Source organism: Peromyscus maniculatus, chromosome 10 (genome assembly GCF_049852395.1).
Source record: "Peromyscus maniculatus bairdii isolate BWxNUB_F1_BW_parent chromosome 10, HU_Pman_BW_mat_3.1, whole genome shotgun sequence".
Taxonomy (NCBI): domain Eukaryota; kingdom Metazoa; phylum Chordata; class Mammalia; order Rodentia; family Cricetidae; genus Peromyscus; species Peromyscus maniculatus.
The window spans coordinates 27,443,134-27,456,274 of record NC_134861.1 but is presented as its reverse complement, the minus strand read 5'-3'; positions in this window follow the sequence as shown (position 1 = coordinate 27,456,274).

Here is a 13,141-nt window from a genome sequence, read left to right as displayed (position 1 = left end):
TCCATGTTCACACCTCCTGAAGTAGAATGATGAGGAAGGTTTGGAGACTATGTGGGGACTAGCATTTGACTATTTTTAAGCTTCACCTTTCAACAGCTTGAATTAAAATCAGGGCATGGAGCCAAAATCCATGGAGCTTTATAAGTATTTCTTTTCCTAAAACTAAAGCTTGCAATTGGGGGAAGGAGAGAGCCTAAGGAGATTGTGGAATGTATGCAATTTAAATTCTTTAGCATTCAGTAACTTTCTGGCTAGGGAGGGATTCAGATATTTGGATAATTTCATAAACCATTGACTTTTTAAAAAGGAATATGAAGAAACATATGCCAATTGAGTTATAAGCTGGGCAGAGCTGTGAGTTAGATATTAGTCCCTTTTACCAAAATGTGGTTTATGAGGCTTTTAATAGAGATTAAATTGGTGGAAACCAGGTTTTGCCTTATTATGGATTTGATAGTTTCCACATTTATCTCTTCAATGCAATGCTGAACTGTTGGACCCAATGCAGAATATTTAACGCTGCACAGATCACCTGTATCCGTTTTAGGAATGAGAACTGACAAATGTCTACATAAAATCAAAATAATTCATCAGTGCTTCACTTTCCTGTCTGCCACCACCTCCTGTGACCCAGTGTCATTTAATGACCCTGGAGACTGCAGGAACTTGGGGTTCCTTTGGTCACCATGCCCAATTCCCATTCTGGAATGTTCTCCATTTAATTCTGCCTATTGAACAAAGTTACAGTCTTTGTCAGTGTAAGAGTCTCTTTCTAAATGTTGGTGGATGTTATGAGGAGAAGAAAGGCAAGGCGAAGCCAAGTACCTCATCTGAGAGGTCACTTTTATCGTATTTGTGGTGAGACCTTTGGTGAATGCAGAAGACAACAAAATGATTTGTTTGTTTGTTTTGTTTTGTTTTCCAAGACAGGGTTTCTCTGTGTAGCTTTGGCTATCCTGGACCTCATTTGTAGACCAATCTGGCCTTGAATTTACAGAGATCCACCTGTCTCTGCCTCTCTTGAGTGCTGGGATTAAAGGTGTGCACCACCACCTTCCAGCTGAGAACAGAGTAATTTCTATAAAGCCAGAGTAGGCAAAAGAAGGCTCAGTGTATTCATGGACAGCAAGGGGGAATAGAGGAAGGGAGGAGGGGTAAGAAGACAGTCAACAGCAGGGACAGCAGAACACAGAGGCAGGAGTGTAAGGAGATGGCAGACTGACACTGTGGTGCACACCGACAGCCCCAGAACTTGGGAGGCAGAGGATTTTGAATTCCAAGACAGCCTGGGCTACATGGCATGACTGTGCCCAAGACAGCCTGGGCTGCACAGTAAGACTGTACCTCAGAACACCAAATCAAACAACCAATGGAACCAAACAGACAAACAAATAAAAACAACCCTCAAAGCAACATTAAAAAAACCAGATGATTAATGAGGAGCTTTAACTGATAATAAAAGCTATTAATTTACAGAATTGTGGGTTCAGGGAACTCTGAACTGAAGAGATCCTCCCACACTGTAGGCTGATATCATCCACATTGACCTAGTAACCAAATAAGGTCAATTATATTAGCTTTCGTCACTTTGCACCATGGATTTATTGGTTTACATGTTTTCTTTCTTACCTTTGTATTTAATAATACTTAGTACTTTAGGGATTTCATTAAAAATCATATAGAACTAATTTCAGGAGGACTACCTTTTCTCAAGGGAAGTGCTACCAAGACACAGTGGCCCAAGTCTTTAATACCAGCACTCATGGAGCAGAGGCAGGGTAATTTATTTGAGTTCAAGGTCAACATGGTCTACCTAGCGAGTTTCAGGCCTTCTGTACATATACATCCCCTACACACACCACATACATACGCACCACACACACACACACACACACACACACACACACACACACACACATGCATGCACGCACGTGCACACACACAGTCACCACACATACACACCATACATGCATACATACATACCATATACACACATATTTACCACATACACACATATACACTTTACACACACACACATATACACATACCACATACACACTACACACATTCACCACACCACACACATACACACCACACACACACACACACACACACACCACATACAAACCACACACATACACTGTTGTTTTTCAAGTAGGATTTCATCTCAATTTCCCACCTGCCTTGGCCTGAATTGTATCCCTTCCACATCCACATACTGAAATTTTAATTTCAACTTTGTGTCTGTCTGTGTGTGTGTGTGTGTGTGTGTGTGTGTGTGTGTATGTGGTGTGTGTGTATGTGTGTATATGTGTGGTGTATATGTTTGTGTGTATGGTGTATATGTGTGTGGTGTGTGTAAAAGTGTGTATATGTGTATGGTATGTGTGTGTAGTATGTATGTATGTAGTGTGTATGTGGTGTATATGTGTGTGGTGTGTGTGAGGGATGTGCATGTGTGTGGTATGTGTGTGTGTAAATGTGTGTGGTGTGTGTGAGGGATGTGCATGTGTGTGGTAGCGGTGGTGGTGGTGGTGGTGGTGTGTGTGTGTGTGTGTGTGTGTGTGTGTATTAATTTAGTATTCGCCATTGCACATTTAAATGAGAAAACTTGAGGAGAGAGATGATGCTGCTGGGTTTGAACTTCATTTTCTTCATCATCTTCTTCTTGGTTCCCTTAATTTAGTTAAGGAAAGCCTAGAAGCATCGCCCTCGCCCCTTCTGCCTTCTGTGTCATGAACTCCCAGTGATGGCCGCAGAAGATGAAGGTCTCCTTCCTCCCACAATGGACCCTCAGACTATTTACAGAAGAAAGGCTGATACCAGCCTGCTGGCTAATTTCTTGTATCTGTTCTGAACATCCCACATTCTTTGACCCTGTTTCTTTATTTCCAGACAAAGAGGTGAATATCAGACAGTGCTGGGTGAAATAAAAGCAGATTTAAATTCCCATTGCTCTCCAAACCACAGAGATGGAACTAGGTCAGACCACTTGGCCTGAAGCTGTTACCTCTGGATACAGGCTTCAAAGGGCTGTCCTGAGGTCCATGGTTCTCCAGTGTCCTTGCAGCAATGTTGAGAGACAGGAAATAACAGGGATGCAGAGTTCTGGGAGTGGGGAGCAGGCCACAAATGTGGAAGTGATTTCTGTAAAAAAGACAGTCCTTCCTCCACTGACCTTTTTAAAGCCATGTGCAGAGCTGTTCCTTTTTCCTCATTCGGTTAGTCCACTCTTTTACCTGCCAAGAACAGGAGGGGCTTTGAGTTCTCTGTCACTCATAGCCTTGGGGTCTAGTGAGAAGGAACTTTAGCATCCTGCTTTGAGTTCTCTGTCACTCAGAGCCATGGCATCTAGTCAAAGTGTTAGCACCTTGCTTTAGTTTGAAGCTACTTGCATGTTAGGGATTTTTTAGATTGTCTTTCTTAGAGGCTGGTAGAAGGGGTGGTTGATGGGAAAGTAAGTACCCACTCTCTCCAAAGCCCAGGGAATTAGAAGTCCTCAGAAATGCCAACCCTGTTCAGTTCACCTGAGTGAAAGCTAAATAATAAAACCACATTAGACAATGCAGAAAAGACTGAGCGCAATGAATGCAGAACAAAGGTACTTTGGAATATGCCATCCTAATATTCCTGTCGGCACAGTTTAGTGTTCTTAAATGTGTTTTATGTTTAATGAAAGAAACAATGACTTTCAGTGGAGGGGAAAAATAGACCTTTAAAGATAATCAGGCCCTTAACTACCTACCTTAGGTAGCTGAGAGAAAGCCACTGTACTCTTTCTGTTTTAACACTCCAGATATGTAATTTAATGCGGGCCCTAATGACAGTCTCAAACATGGGGCTTTAATCGAAATTGTTCAAGCTCAGTACTGTGACAGGAACTCACAAGCTCCTAACAATGCTGTCCATTTTCTCAGGTTCTGTAACAAAAAGGAAAGAAGAAAAAAACCCCTTGAACTTCTGTTGCTATTGATGTGTAATATACAATAAAAAAACAGTTAAATTTCAATTACCCACAGGTAATTATAATTTTATTGTTTGACTGTACTACGGGGATTTTTGTAATTCCCAAGACTAATAATTTTCTATAATTTTACAGGTTGTCAAATAAACTATTAAAGATTATCTTTGAAAAGGCATCTGCAATTGTAAGGACATATCATACTGTTCATGTACTGTATTAGTAATTAGAGATTCCTGGATAGCAAGATCCGCGCTGGGTGCCCGCTACCAGGAAGCACATTTCCCCCCAGCCGCCTCTAATCTCCAACATAAGCCTTCCCGCTTCTCAGGGATTCTCTTCAGTGCAGCAGGACTCACGGTCACGTTCTATTAATATTCCCCTAGCTATTCCAAATGGTTTGTCAAGATAAATCTCTACCTCCTGGTGGAGAGAAGTTAAACTCAGAAAGATGGCCCCACCTATCATGAAGGGAAGAATCTCAGAGCAAATACAAAAGGAGAGAGGCTGACTTGGAAGCCGGAAGTGGGGAGCCTTGGAAGGTGTCTCTGTGTGTATTACATTCAGCATCAGCAGCAGGCTGTTTGGGGGTCCAGAGAGTCATATAGATATTTCTGCCAACAGCTATTAAGATGCTACCAAATTAGTCCAACATCAAGGTTCTTTCTCAAACTTCTTCTTTTTCAAGGCATTCACTTTGCTATCTTATACCATGCATGGTAGATCAAGGACTCTGCTTAGAGATGATTCAACTCACCATTTTGGATTTGGTATCAGTACACTTCAGCAAAACAGCCAGGTTCGACAGGCCAGGAAGTGGCTAATGTGACATCTTCCTGGAACCTCACATTCCTCTCCATAGTCACCAAGTCCACTACATCTCTCTGCCTAAAAGCTTCGTTCTTCTCCTCCTGTCAAACTCCCTCTTGTTCTTGGGGCCCAGAGGAAATAATTCCTCCTATGTAGAAGTCCAATTGATCCCCCTCTTTCATCTCTATGAACTTTTCTCTTCTCTATTCTCAGAGGGTTACCTGGCATCTCTTTGTCATGAAACAGGAGGTGCCAGGTTGAATTCACTGAAATGAAAGCCAGGGATGATGAATCAGTTGGCATATCCTTAGCTGTCTGAGGAAGGCAAGGACTACCTGGTATTGACTTTGAGGTATTGAAAGCTGAGTTAAGGATTAAGGTACATGTCTTGGAGAAGGCAGGACAAGGACCATGGTGGTAATTTGACACCAACAATAAGATATTGAAAGCTGGAAAGGAAAAAAATGGCTTATTAGATGGCAAGGTTTGGAAAAATTATGTATGTTCCAGCTTGATGACTATTGATAGATGTTGTCTAGAAAGAGGTTGAGAATCAGAGTCAAATGCTGTTTTACCAGGCCTCACAGTACAAACATTATGCTGCTTCCTTACAGCTCCCCCATTTGCCTATGAATTTTTACATTTAAAAGATGTAGTTTTTAAAAGAGAGAGAGAGAGAGAGAGAGAGAGAGAGAGAGAGAGAGAGAGAGAGAGAGAGAGAGAGAGAGAGACCATTTCATTTGAGTTCAGGTGCCTGCAGAAGTCAGAGGCATCAGATTCCCTGGAACTAAAGTTACAGGTGGATGCTCAGAGCCTAATGGGTCCTCTGTAAGAGCAACATGTGCTCTTAACCTGTCAACCATTTGTGCAGCTCTACCCAGTGATTCACAAAAATAAACATCTTTGCATTCCTTTCTGGACCCCAGCTCCTTGTTTAGTAGGTCCTCTTATTAACACTACACATATGTCCTGTGCCATGTGCAGAAGACCTGAGCTTTCTCCTAGGCTCTCCCACAGAACTCTCTATAGTCTGTGCCAACATTGAGCCTTGAATTTCTGTAATGTGCCTATACCCTGTGTTATACCTCAGAGGGAGAGTAGAAGTCATTCTTGATAAGCACTGTAAAATGTCTAAGCCTTGGATGCTTCTAGAAATTCCATACTGAGTGAAGCCTCAGTGAATGTAGATGAAACTGGGGGGGGGAGGGAGGAGATTGTAACTGGCTGAATCAGTTTCTTTATATCACTAAGGGAACAATTTTTAAAACATTGGTTTGGGTGTATGGTTTTCTGAAGTTCATTCTATCATGGTAGGAGGGCATGAAGGAGCCGCTCATATCACAGCAAATGAGAAACAGAATGAGGGGCAGACAAAGATGCCAGTGTGCCCTTCAAAGACACCTCCAGTCACTGCCTTCCTTCAGCTAAGTTCTACCATCTGATGGTTTTACAACTTCCCCAAATAGCATGGGAATGCATTGTTCTAAACAGGTGCACAAGAGGAGCCATTTCATACTCAAACTATAATACTCCTTAGTTCTTTCTTACTCTGGGATAAATAGTTGACTGGGCATTTTGAGCGAAAGCCAGTTTGGTGAGACAGTAGTTTACTAGGTGACAACAGGGCCTGAACCTATTGGGAAAAAAAGAAGCCATTGAAGAAAAGTACAAAGGCATATTTACTGTCTTTATGTTATGTCCCCACTTTACCTAGGAAAGAAATATTGGCTGTAACTTGAGTTTTAGGCAAAAGATGAGACAAAGCTCTAGGTAAGAAATCAGAAGCTATCACATTAAACTTATCAGGTAATAAAGTAGCCAGGAATTTAGATATGATCGGATGTAATATTTTTCTAAGACCATACTGGCTAGCATGGTAGTGAGAAGAGCAAGAATGAGGTCGCTGGACTTCTAGTCCAGTGTTCATTCTGTGCTTGTCTCCAGTTTTTCTACTTGATTCTTAAGTTGCGCAGGGCCTGGGGCAGCACACAGAAGCAACATTTCATGATCAAGTCATGTTTTTAAGAAGCAAATAATCTGGATCAAAAACTTGGCATTTAAACAAAGATTTGACTCCCTACCAAAGCATGTTCTCAGCATAGATATCACTCCCATGTGATGCAATTTTTTTTTCTGGTCATTCTAGAGCTGGTATTTGTCCTTATGTAAGGATTCTGGAAGCTTGAAATTCTAAAATGTAGAATTATTAAATAAATAGTCCTTATGGCAGATGTCTTGCTTCCCGATAAGTCATTTTGATAACAGCTTTGTGCCCTGAGCTGAAGGCAATGTCAAGGTCAATTATCTTATTCAAGGCCCCTAATTAAGACTACTTTTTTGAGGTCAGGATAATGCATTACTTTATTTTAATAGGAGGGAGATCAAAGCTCTCCCTTAAATTTTCCTGATGTACAGCAGCACTGGCTTTAACCTGGGTTATATTAACAAGGAGGAAAGCCATGTTTTGCAATTTCACATCCACTGCACCCCAAAGATGGAGTTATGCTCAAAGGAAATATGACAGAGGCTACCACCCAACCTCTGTTCTTTCAGCATGTTCTCAATTCTTTTTTCTTTTGTTTTTGTTTTTGTTTTTAGCTCTTTCAGAAATGCAGTTTCTAGGAAATAAGCTTGCACCAGAAAAACCAGTTCATTCAGAGACGTGCAAGTGAACTATTGAGCACACTTCTAAAGCCTGGAGCTAATGTTCTTGATACTGTGGGAATGGAGACTAGAAATAGCATGGGAGGTAGACACCTCAGATGGACGCTACTGATCAAAACATACTCAGTTTATACAATGTCTAAAACTCAAGGTATGTCCTATGAAATCTGGAACTTTAGAATCTAATGAAAATATATAGGGGGGCAGTTGCGCATGCCAGATTTCTGAGTTTGAAGCCAGCCTGAGAGAGTTCCAGGACAAGTAGGGCTACACACAGACACCCTATCACAAAGAACCAAAAGAGAAAAAAAAAGCACTAGACACCCTAAGAACACTGCCCATTTTCTTGAGTGGTAATAACTGAGTGGAGTTAAGCAATGACAAGTTCTCTTAAAATGTTCATGCTCCTCTTAGTTGCAAAGATTGCAAACTGGAAGACATGTTTTGGAAGCATAGCCTCTAAATTATTGCCGTGACTTTTGTTGTTCTTCCAATGCTTCTCTATAGGATTTAAGCCTTTCAGTTCCGTGGCATTAGCATCCCCATTACTATATGGATGGCGAGAGTCACTATTTTTTATTACGAACTTGATGCCTATATGTAGTCTTTTCTGATGTTCTGGCGCAGAGCCCTTCAGCTCACTCGAATGCTCTAATGCCAAGGTGGACAGCCAGGTTGTAGCTCCCGTGTCAAAAACTTCTCTTTCTCCTGCTTCGAGTTTTCCCCCCAACACCTTTATGCTTATTCTGTGAGAAATCACAAAGAAATGGTAATTGTTAATACTTCCTGTGCACCCTTCTAGTAGAGGGATGACCATGGGTGGATGCTCACCTCAGCATCCCTAACACCCATGGAAGAACTTTGAGACATGTTCTACATGATTTCTCAAGGGATCCCCAGAGCAGTGGAGCCCCATTGCCCGCAGCAGTAACCAGCTCATTAACACATACTTTATGGGCTTTCCTCCCTTCTCTGACTTCCCATCATTCCTCAGCATTGCTTACCAGTATCACCTCCGAAATAAACTATGTGTATTGAGCCTTGGACTCACTTTGTATTCAGGGAAGTCAAGTCACAATGATATTTAAATGACTTCTATGGCAAAATCTTTCTAACAGGTGTATACCACTGCCTGGCTACCACAGAAGGAAAATGGATAGGGACTGCACAGAGGACATTCAAGATAAGGCTGATAGAGATAATCAAGCTTGAAGACAGGTCTTATGGAAAAGGTACCACTGACAGGTCACCCTCTGAGGGCAAGACATAGCCTACTAAATTTGCCCCAGGCAGATGTCAGTTCACTATAAGGGTACCTGTTTAAACCTCAAATGCATATCAAAGGGGGTTGGACTGTGGGTCACAGTTCCTTTTCGAGGCTGAAAGTAAACATATTCCTGCACTTACTGCATGCACATGTAGTCTGTGCTTCCTACACACATACACACACACACACACACACACACACACACACACACACACTCATTTAACATCACAAACTCAGGCTATATGCAGGAGTGTGCCTGCTTGGCAGGTACAGTAGCTTTTTAGAGTTTTTGTTTGGATTTTTTTTTGAGGTTGGGGAAGAGGGAAAAAAGAGAAAGATAAAACTGACATTAGGTAATGTGAGGTGTTTCTAGTTCCCCCACCATTACAGAGATATAATTTACCACACCTATAAAACCTTGGAATACTTCAAATCAAAATGTATCTTTTTTTCTCTTCACACTGAGAATCTCTTAAGTGCACAAGAAAGCATAAGACCAGGTGAATTATCTATCAGCTGAAAGATACGTATGATGCCTAGGTGGGAGGGCATGGGTCCCTATCTTCTTGCAGGACCTAGACAGGATGGCGAGCCAGCAGGGAGGAAATGGCTGAAATGTTTGGAGGAGCAAATCCTCCCCTGACAGGGGTGACTGTGAATTCAAGCGTTTTCCACTTCTGTGCTTCTTCAAAGCTACAATGCAATAAGGTAGGCAAATTAATGACACATTGTAATAGAAATAAAAAGATTGCTGTGTGCCTAAGAGTGGAATATAATTTTGCTCTTAAGAGGCATGATAGCAGAAGCACTTTGATGTCAGAGTCTGGCTGGAGGAGTTACCCAGCTTTGGAGAGAGAGAGAGAGAGAGAGAGAGAGAGAGAGAGAGAGAGAGAGAGAGAGAGAGAGAGAGAGAGAGAGAGAGGAGGAGGAGGAGGAGGAGGAGGAGGAGGAGGAGGAGGAGGAGGTGGTGGAGGAGGAGGAGGAAGGGAGGGAAGGAAGAAGGAAAGGAGGAGGATGGATTAGAATGATTTTGTCATTAATACAACAATGCAAGGAAAAACCGATATTACCAGGCTGTAATTCTATACAGTGTTTCTGAAAACCATGAACTGAATGAGTTAGGTTCAACCAAGGACACTCTTATCAAAACCTCTTGTGGACAGAATTATAGCTTGGTAATTGTCAGCTGCCCTCCTGTTTATGTTTATGGATTCCAATCCACCAGGAAAAGTGAAAGTTCAATGGAAGTTTATTGTGAGAGAACATCAAAGTCTTGATGGGGCCCCTGAAGTGGCGGTGGGGATTGATGGTGACAGAGAAGGAAGGACTGCAGTGCCTATCCGAGGCAGCACAACTCAACAGCGATCTCAGAGGGTCTCACAAGACAGGAGTTGCTCCAAGAGCCAAGATCTTCCAACTTGGTGCCACCAATAGCATGGTGGCTCTCTGGGTCTAGACACAGAAACCCACACTCACCACTCCCACCACTCCAGCACCAAAGGCTCCTTAGGACCATGTGACCACTAGCGCAATTCATCACCATCAACTATCTCCCCTGAACACCCCATGTGGTCCCTAGCCAAGGGTTCAAGCTTACATCCTGGTGCTCCTGCAAGTGGCCTCAACCACAGAAGAGTTTTTAAAATGACAAGCTGTTTCCTGCTCTCCTGCTTTTGTAAGTTGGTTTCGCTGGGACTTTCTTTTGATGATACTAATTCCGGCAGAGATAATTAGGGAACACGGAAGTCTGCTTTTGTGTTCATGCCTTTGGGATGTACTGATTTAGCATCTGAAGGAGAATGAACTCCACTGAATGAGAGAATAGAGGAAACTCTATTTTAGAAGTGAGATCAGTGCAGCTGAAGTTGTGGATTCATCTGCAGAAGAAGATATAGATAATGATACCTGCTGTTATATGATCATTCAGCCATTTCTTCAGTCTTTCATCTCAACCAGTCAGCCAATGAAATGGGTCCATTTTGGGGGAAACTATGTAACTTTGAATCACCAAACTTTCTAAGCTGGCAAGGATGGTGTTGCTGGATGTCTCTGAACCTTTGAACCTGAAATAATGTCTGGCATTTAAGAGATTTCACAAAGAAAGAGATAAACTAATTTCAATAACCCACTCACCCAACCTTCTGGATGATGTTTTAAACAAAACTTTATAGTCAAAGTCAAATGTGGCAGTGATTATCATAAGGCATTCACATAGTAAGGCTGACAGTTTGAAAGATTTTAGCACAAGAAAACTCACCATAATGCGATGTTTTAATGGGTGGCCACAGCATAACCCATCCCAGCAATAGCCCACCTCATCAATACATGAACCATGTTAGAAATTCCTCAAAAATACTTATCCTGCCTATTTTGTATATTACTATGGTCCTAGAATATCAAGAAGAATGGAATGTAATTTTCATTCATAAGTATTTTAGAATATTTTTTAGATTATTATTTAGAGGTCTAATTGTTCCCTTACCTTCTACAGAATACACTATAGGTCCCTCTACTCTATTTATATTTGTGCTATAGTATTCTGATACAGCTGTCTTCCAGTAACACTTATTTCCAACAATAAGCGAACCCATGAAGTACTGGAGAGCAGTTGTTCCATGTTGTATGGAAACAGAACTGGAAGCCATAAACAAATTCTGCCCGGCAGACCAGCTATAAGGGTGTTTGACAAACGTATTGCTATTACAACTCCTCTAAGTACACACAGATAATACCAATGGGTTCCAGTGAGCATGTGGGTTTGAGAGAGAAGATGAAATTAACACATAGACTGAGACTTTAGAGAAAAGTCAATTATCTTCTCAGTGACTAGGGTACTTTGCATACACAAATTAAATATTATAAGTAACTGAGAATTAATTTTATACTAGAATCAATTCAGAGTATTGTACTTTCACATACCTGTTCAATTAACAGGATATTGTTCATAACTAAAAATTAATGAAAATGGCTATTTCTCTAAGGTTAAAGCATATAAATAACAAAGCTGTTCAGGACAGAGAAGATAAAGACTGTGGAAGAAAAGAGTACTAGTATTTTTAAAGCTGTGGAGATGATAGCCTTGCATGGGCCACATACCTGGTACTTGGGAGACTGAGTCAGAGTTGTGAGTTTGAAGCCAGCTTGGTCTACAGAGTGAGACAATATCTCAGAAAATTCTACACACACACACACACACACACACACACACACACACACACACACGCAGACACACACACCACAAAATGGAGGTTCTATATCTGATGCAAGAGCTTGAATGATAGTACACCCTCAAGAATTTATATATTCAATTTGATTCCCTGGTGTGATGGTATTAGGTGGTGGGAATTTTGGAAGGTGATCAGATTCTGAGGATGGAGCCCTTGAAAACAGGATTGGTGCCCTTATGAAAGAGAGCTGAAAGAGGTCTTTTGCTCCTTTTGCATATTCTGACACAAGGAGAGGCTCAGTCTATGGATTAGAAAGCAGTCCTTCATAAGAATTTGAATCTTAATTGTAAACTTCACAGCCTCTAACACTGTGGGAAATAAATTTCTATTGTTTTAAGCCACTTACTTCATGGTGCTTTGTTATAGCACCTGAAAAGGTATAAATAACTGCCTAGGAGGAAAAAAACATCACTAAAAATAAACAACAGTCAGCTATGAGACCAGCTTTGGCTACTAGATGGACTATAGTGAGATCCTATCTTAACAAGAGAAACAAAAGTTTATTTTAAGCAACTAGTACCTATTGAAGAAAAGTACTGTGAAAAATGGGATGTGGTTCCTATTTTCAAGATGCTTGAAGTCTCAGTCAGGAAAACAACTGGGTAGACTTATGACACTAGGTTATACTAATAGGGTTTTGGAGACAGGCTCTGAGATTTCAAGATCCTTAAGATAACTTAAAGCTGAAATGTATTAGATTTTGAGTAAGCAAGGAGAGTCTTGCTTATTCCTCTGCAAACCTTGTGAGATTCTTCCTACACTGCTGTACTTAGAGAGAGCAATGGAAACACAGCATGTCCTCATTTGCTCTGGAGAACTCAGGGTAGAAAAGCTTGTGATGAGGTTAGAGCTGAGGTCGCCTGACCACAGAGGTCCTCCACAAAAGTCATCATCACAGCCTTCCTCCTCATATTTCTCTTCCTCCTCTCACCAAAGATGAACTGTGCCAGGGTCATAAATATAAAGACCATGAATCCAGGCTATGACCTTGAAAGGAGGCCTTTGAAGAGGGGGCTTTGGGTTGCATGAGGCCAGGGGATGCCAAGGGGCACACTGTTTGGGATACAGCCGAGAATCCCTGTTCAGAAGAAACTAGATATACAGAGATACAAGTGAAAAGGAAAGAATAGCATTGCAGAGATGCTCCCTGGCTCTGACCCTTGGGCTCTCAGGTTTTATATCATCAGCACTGCCTCCATCCCCATCAGCCTC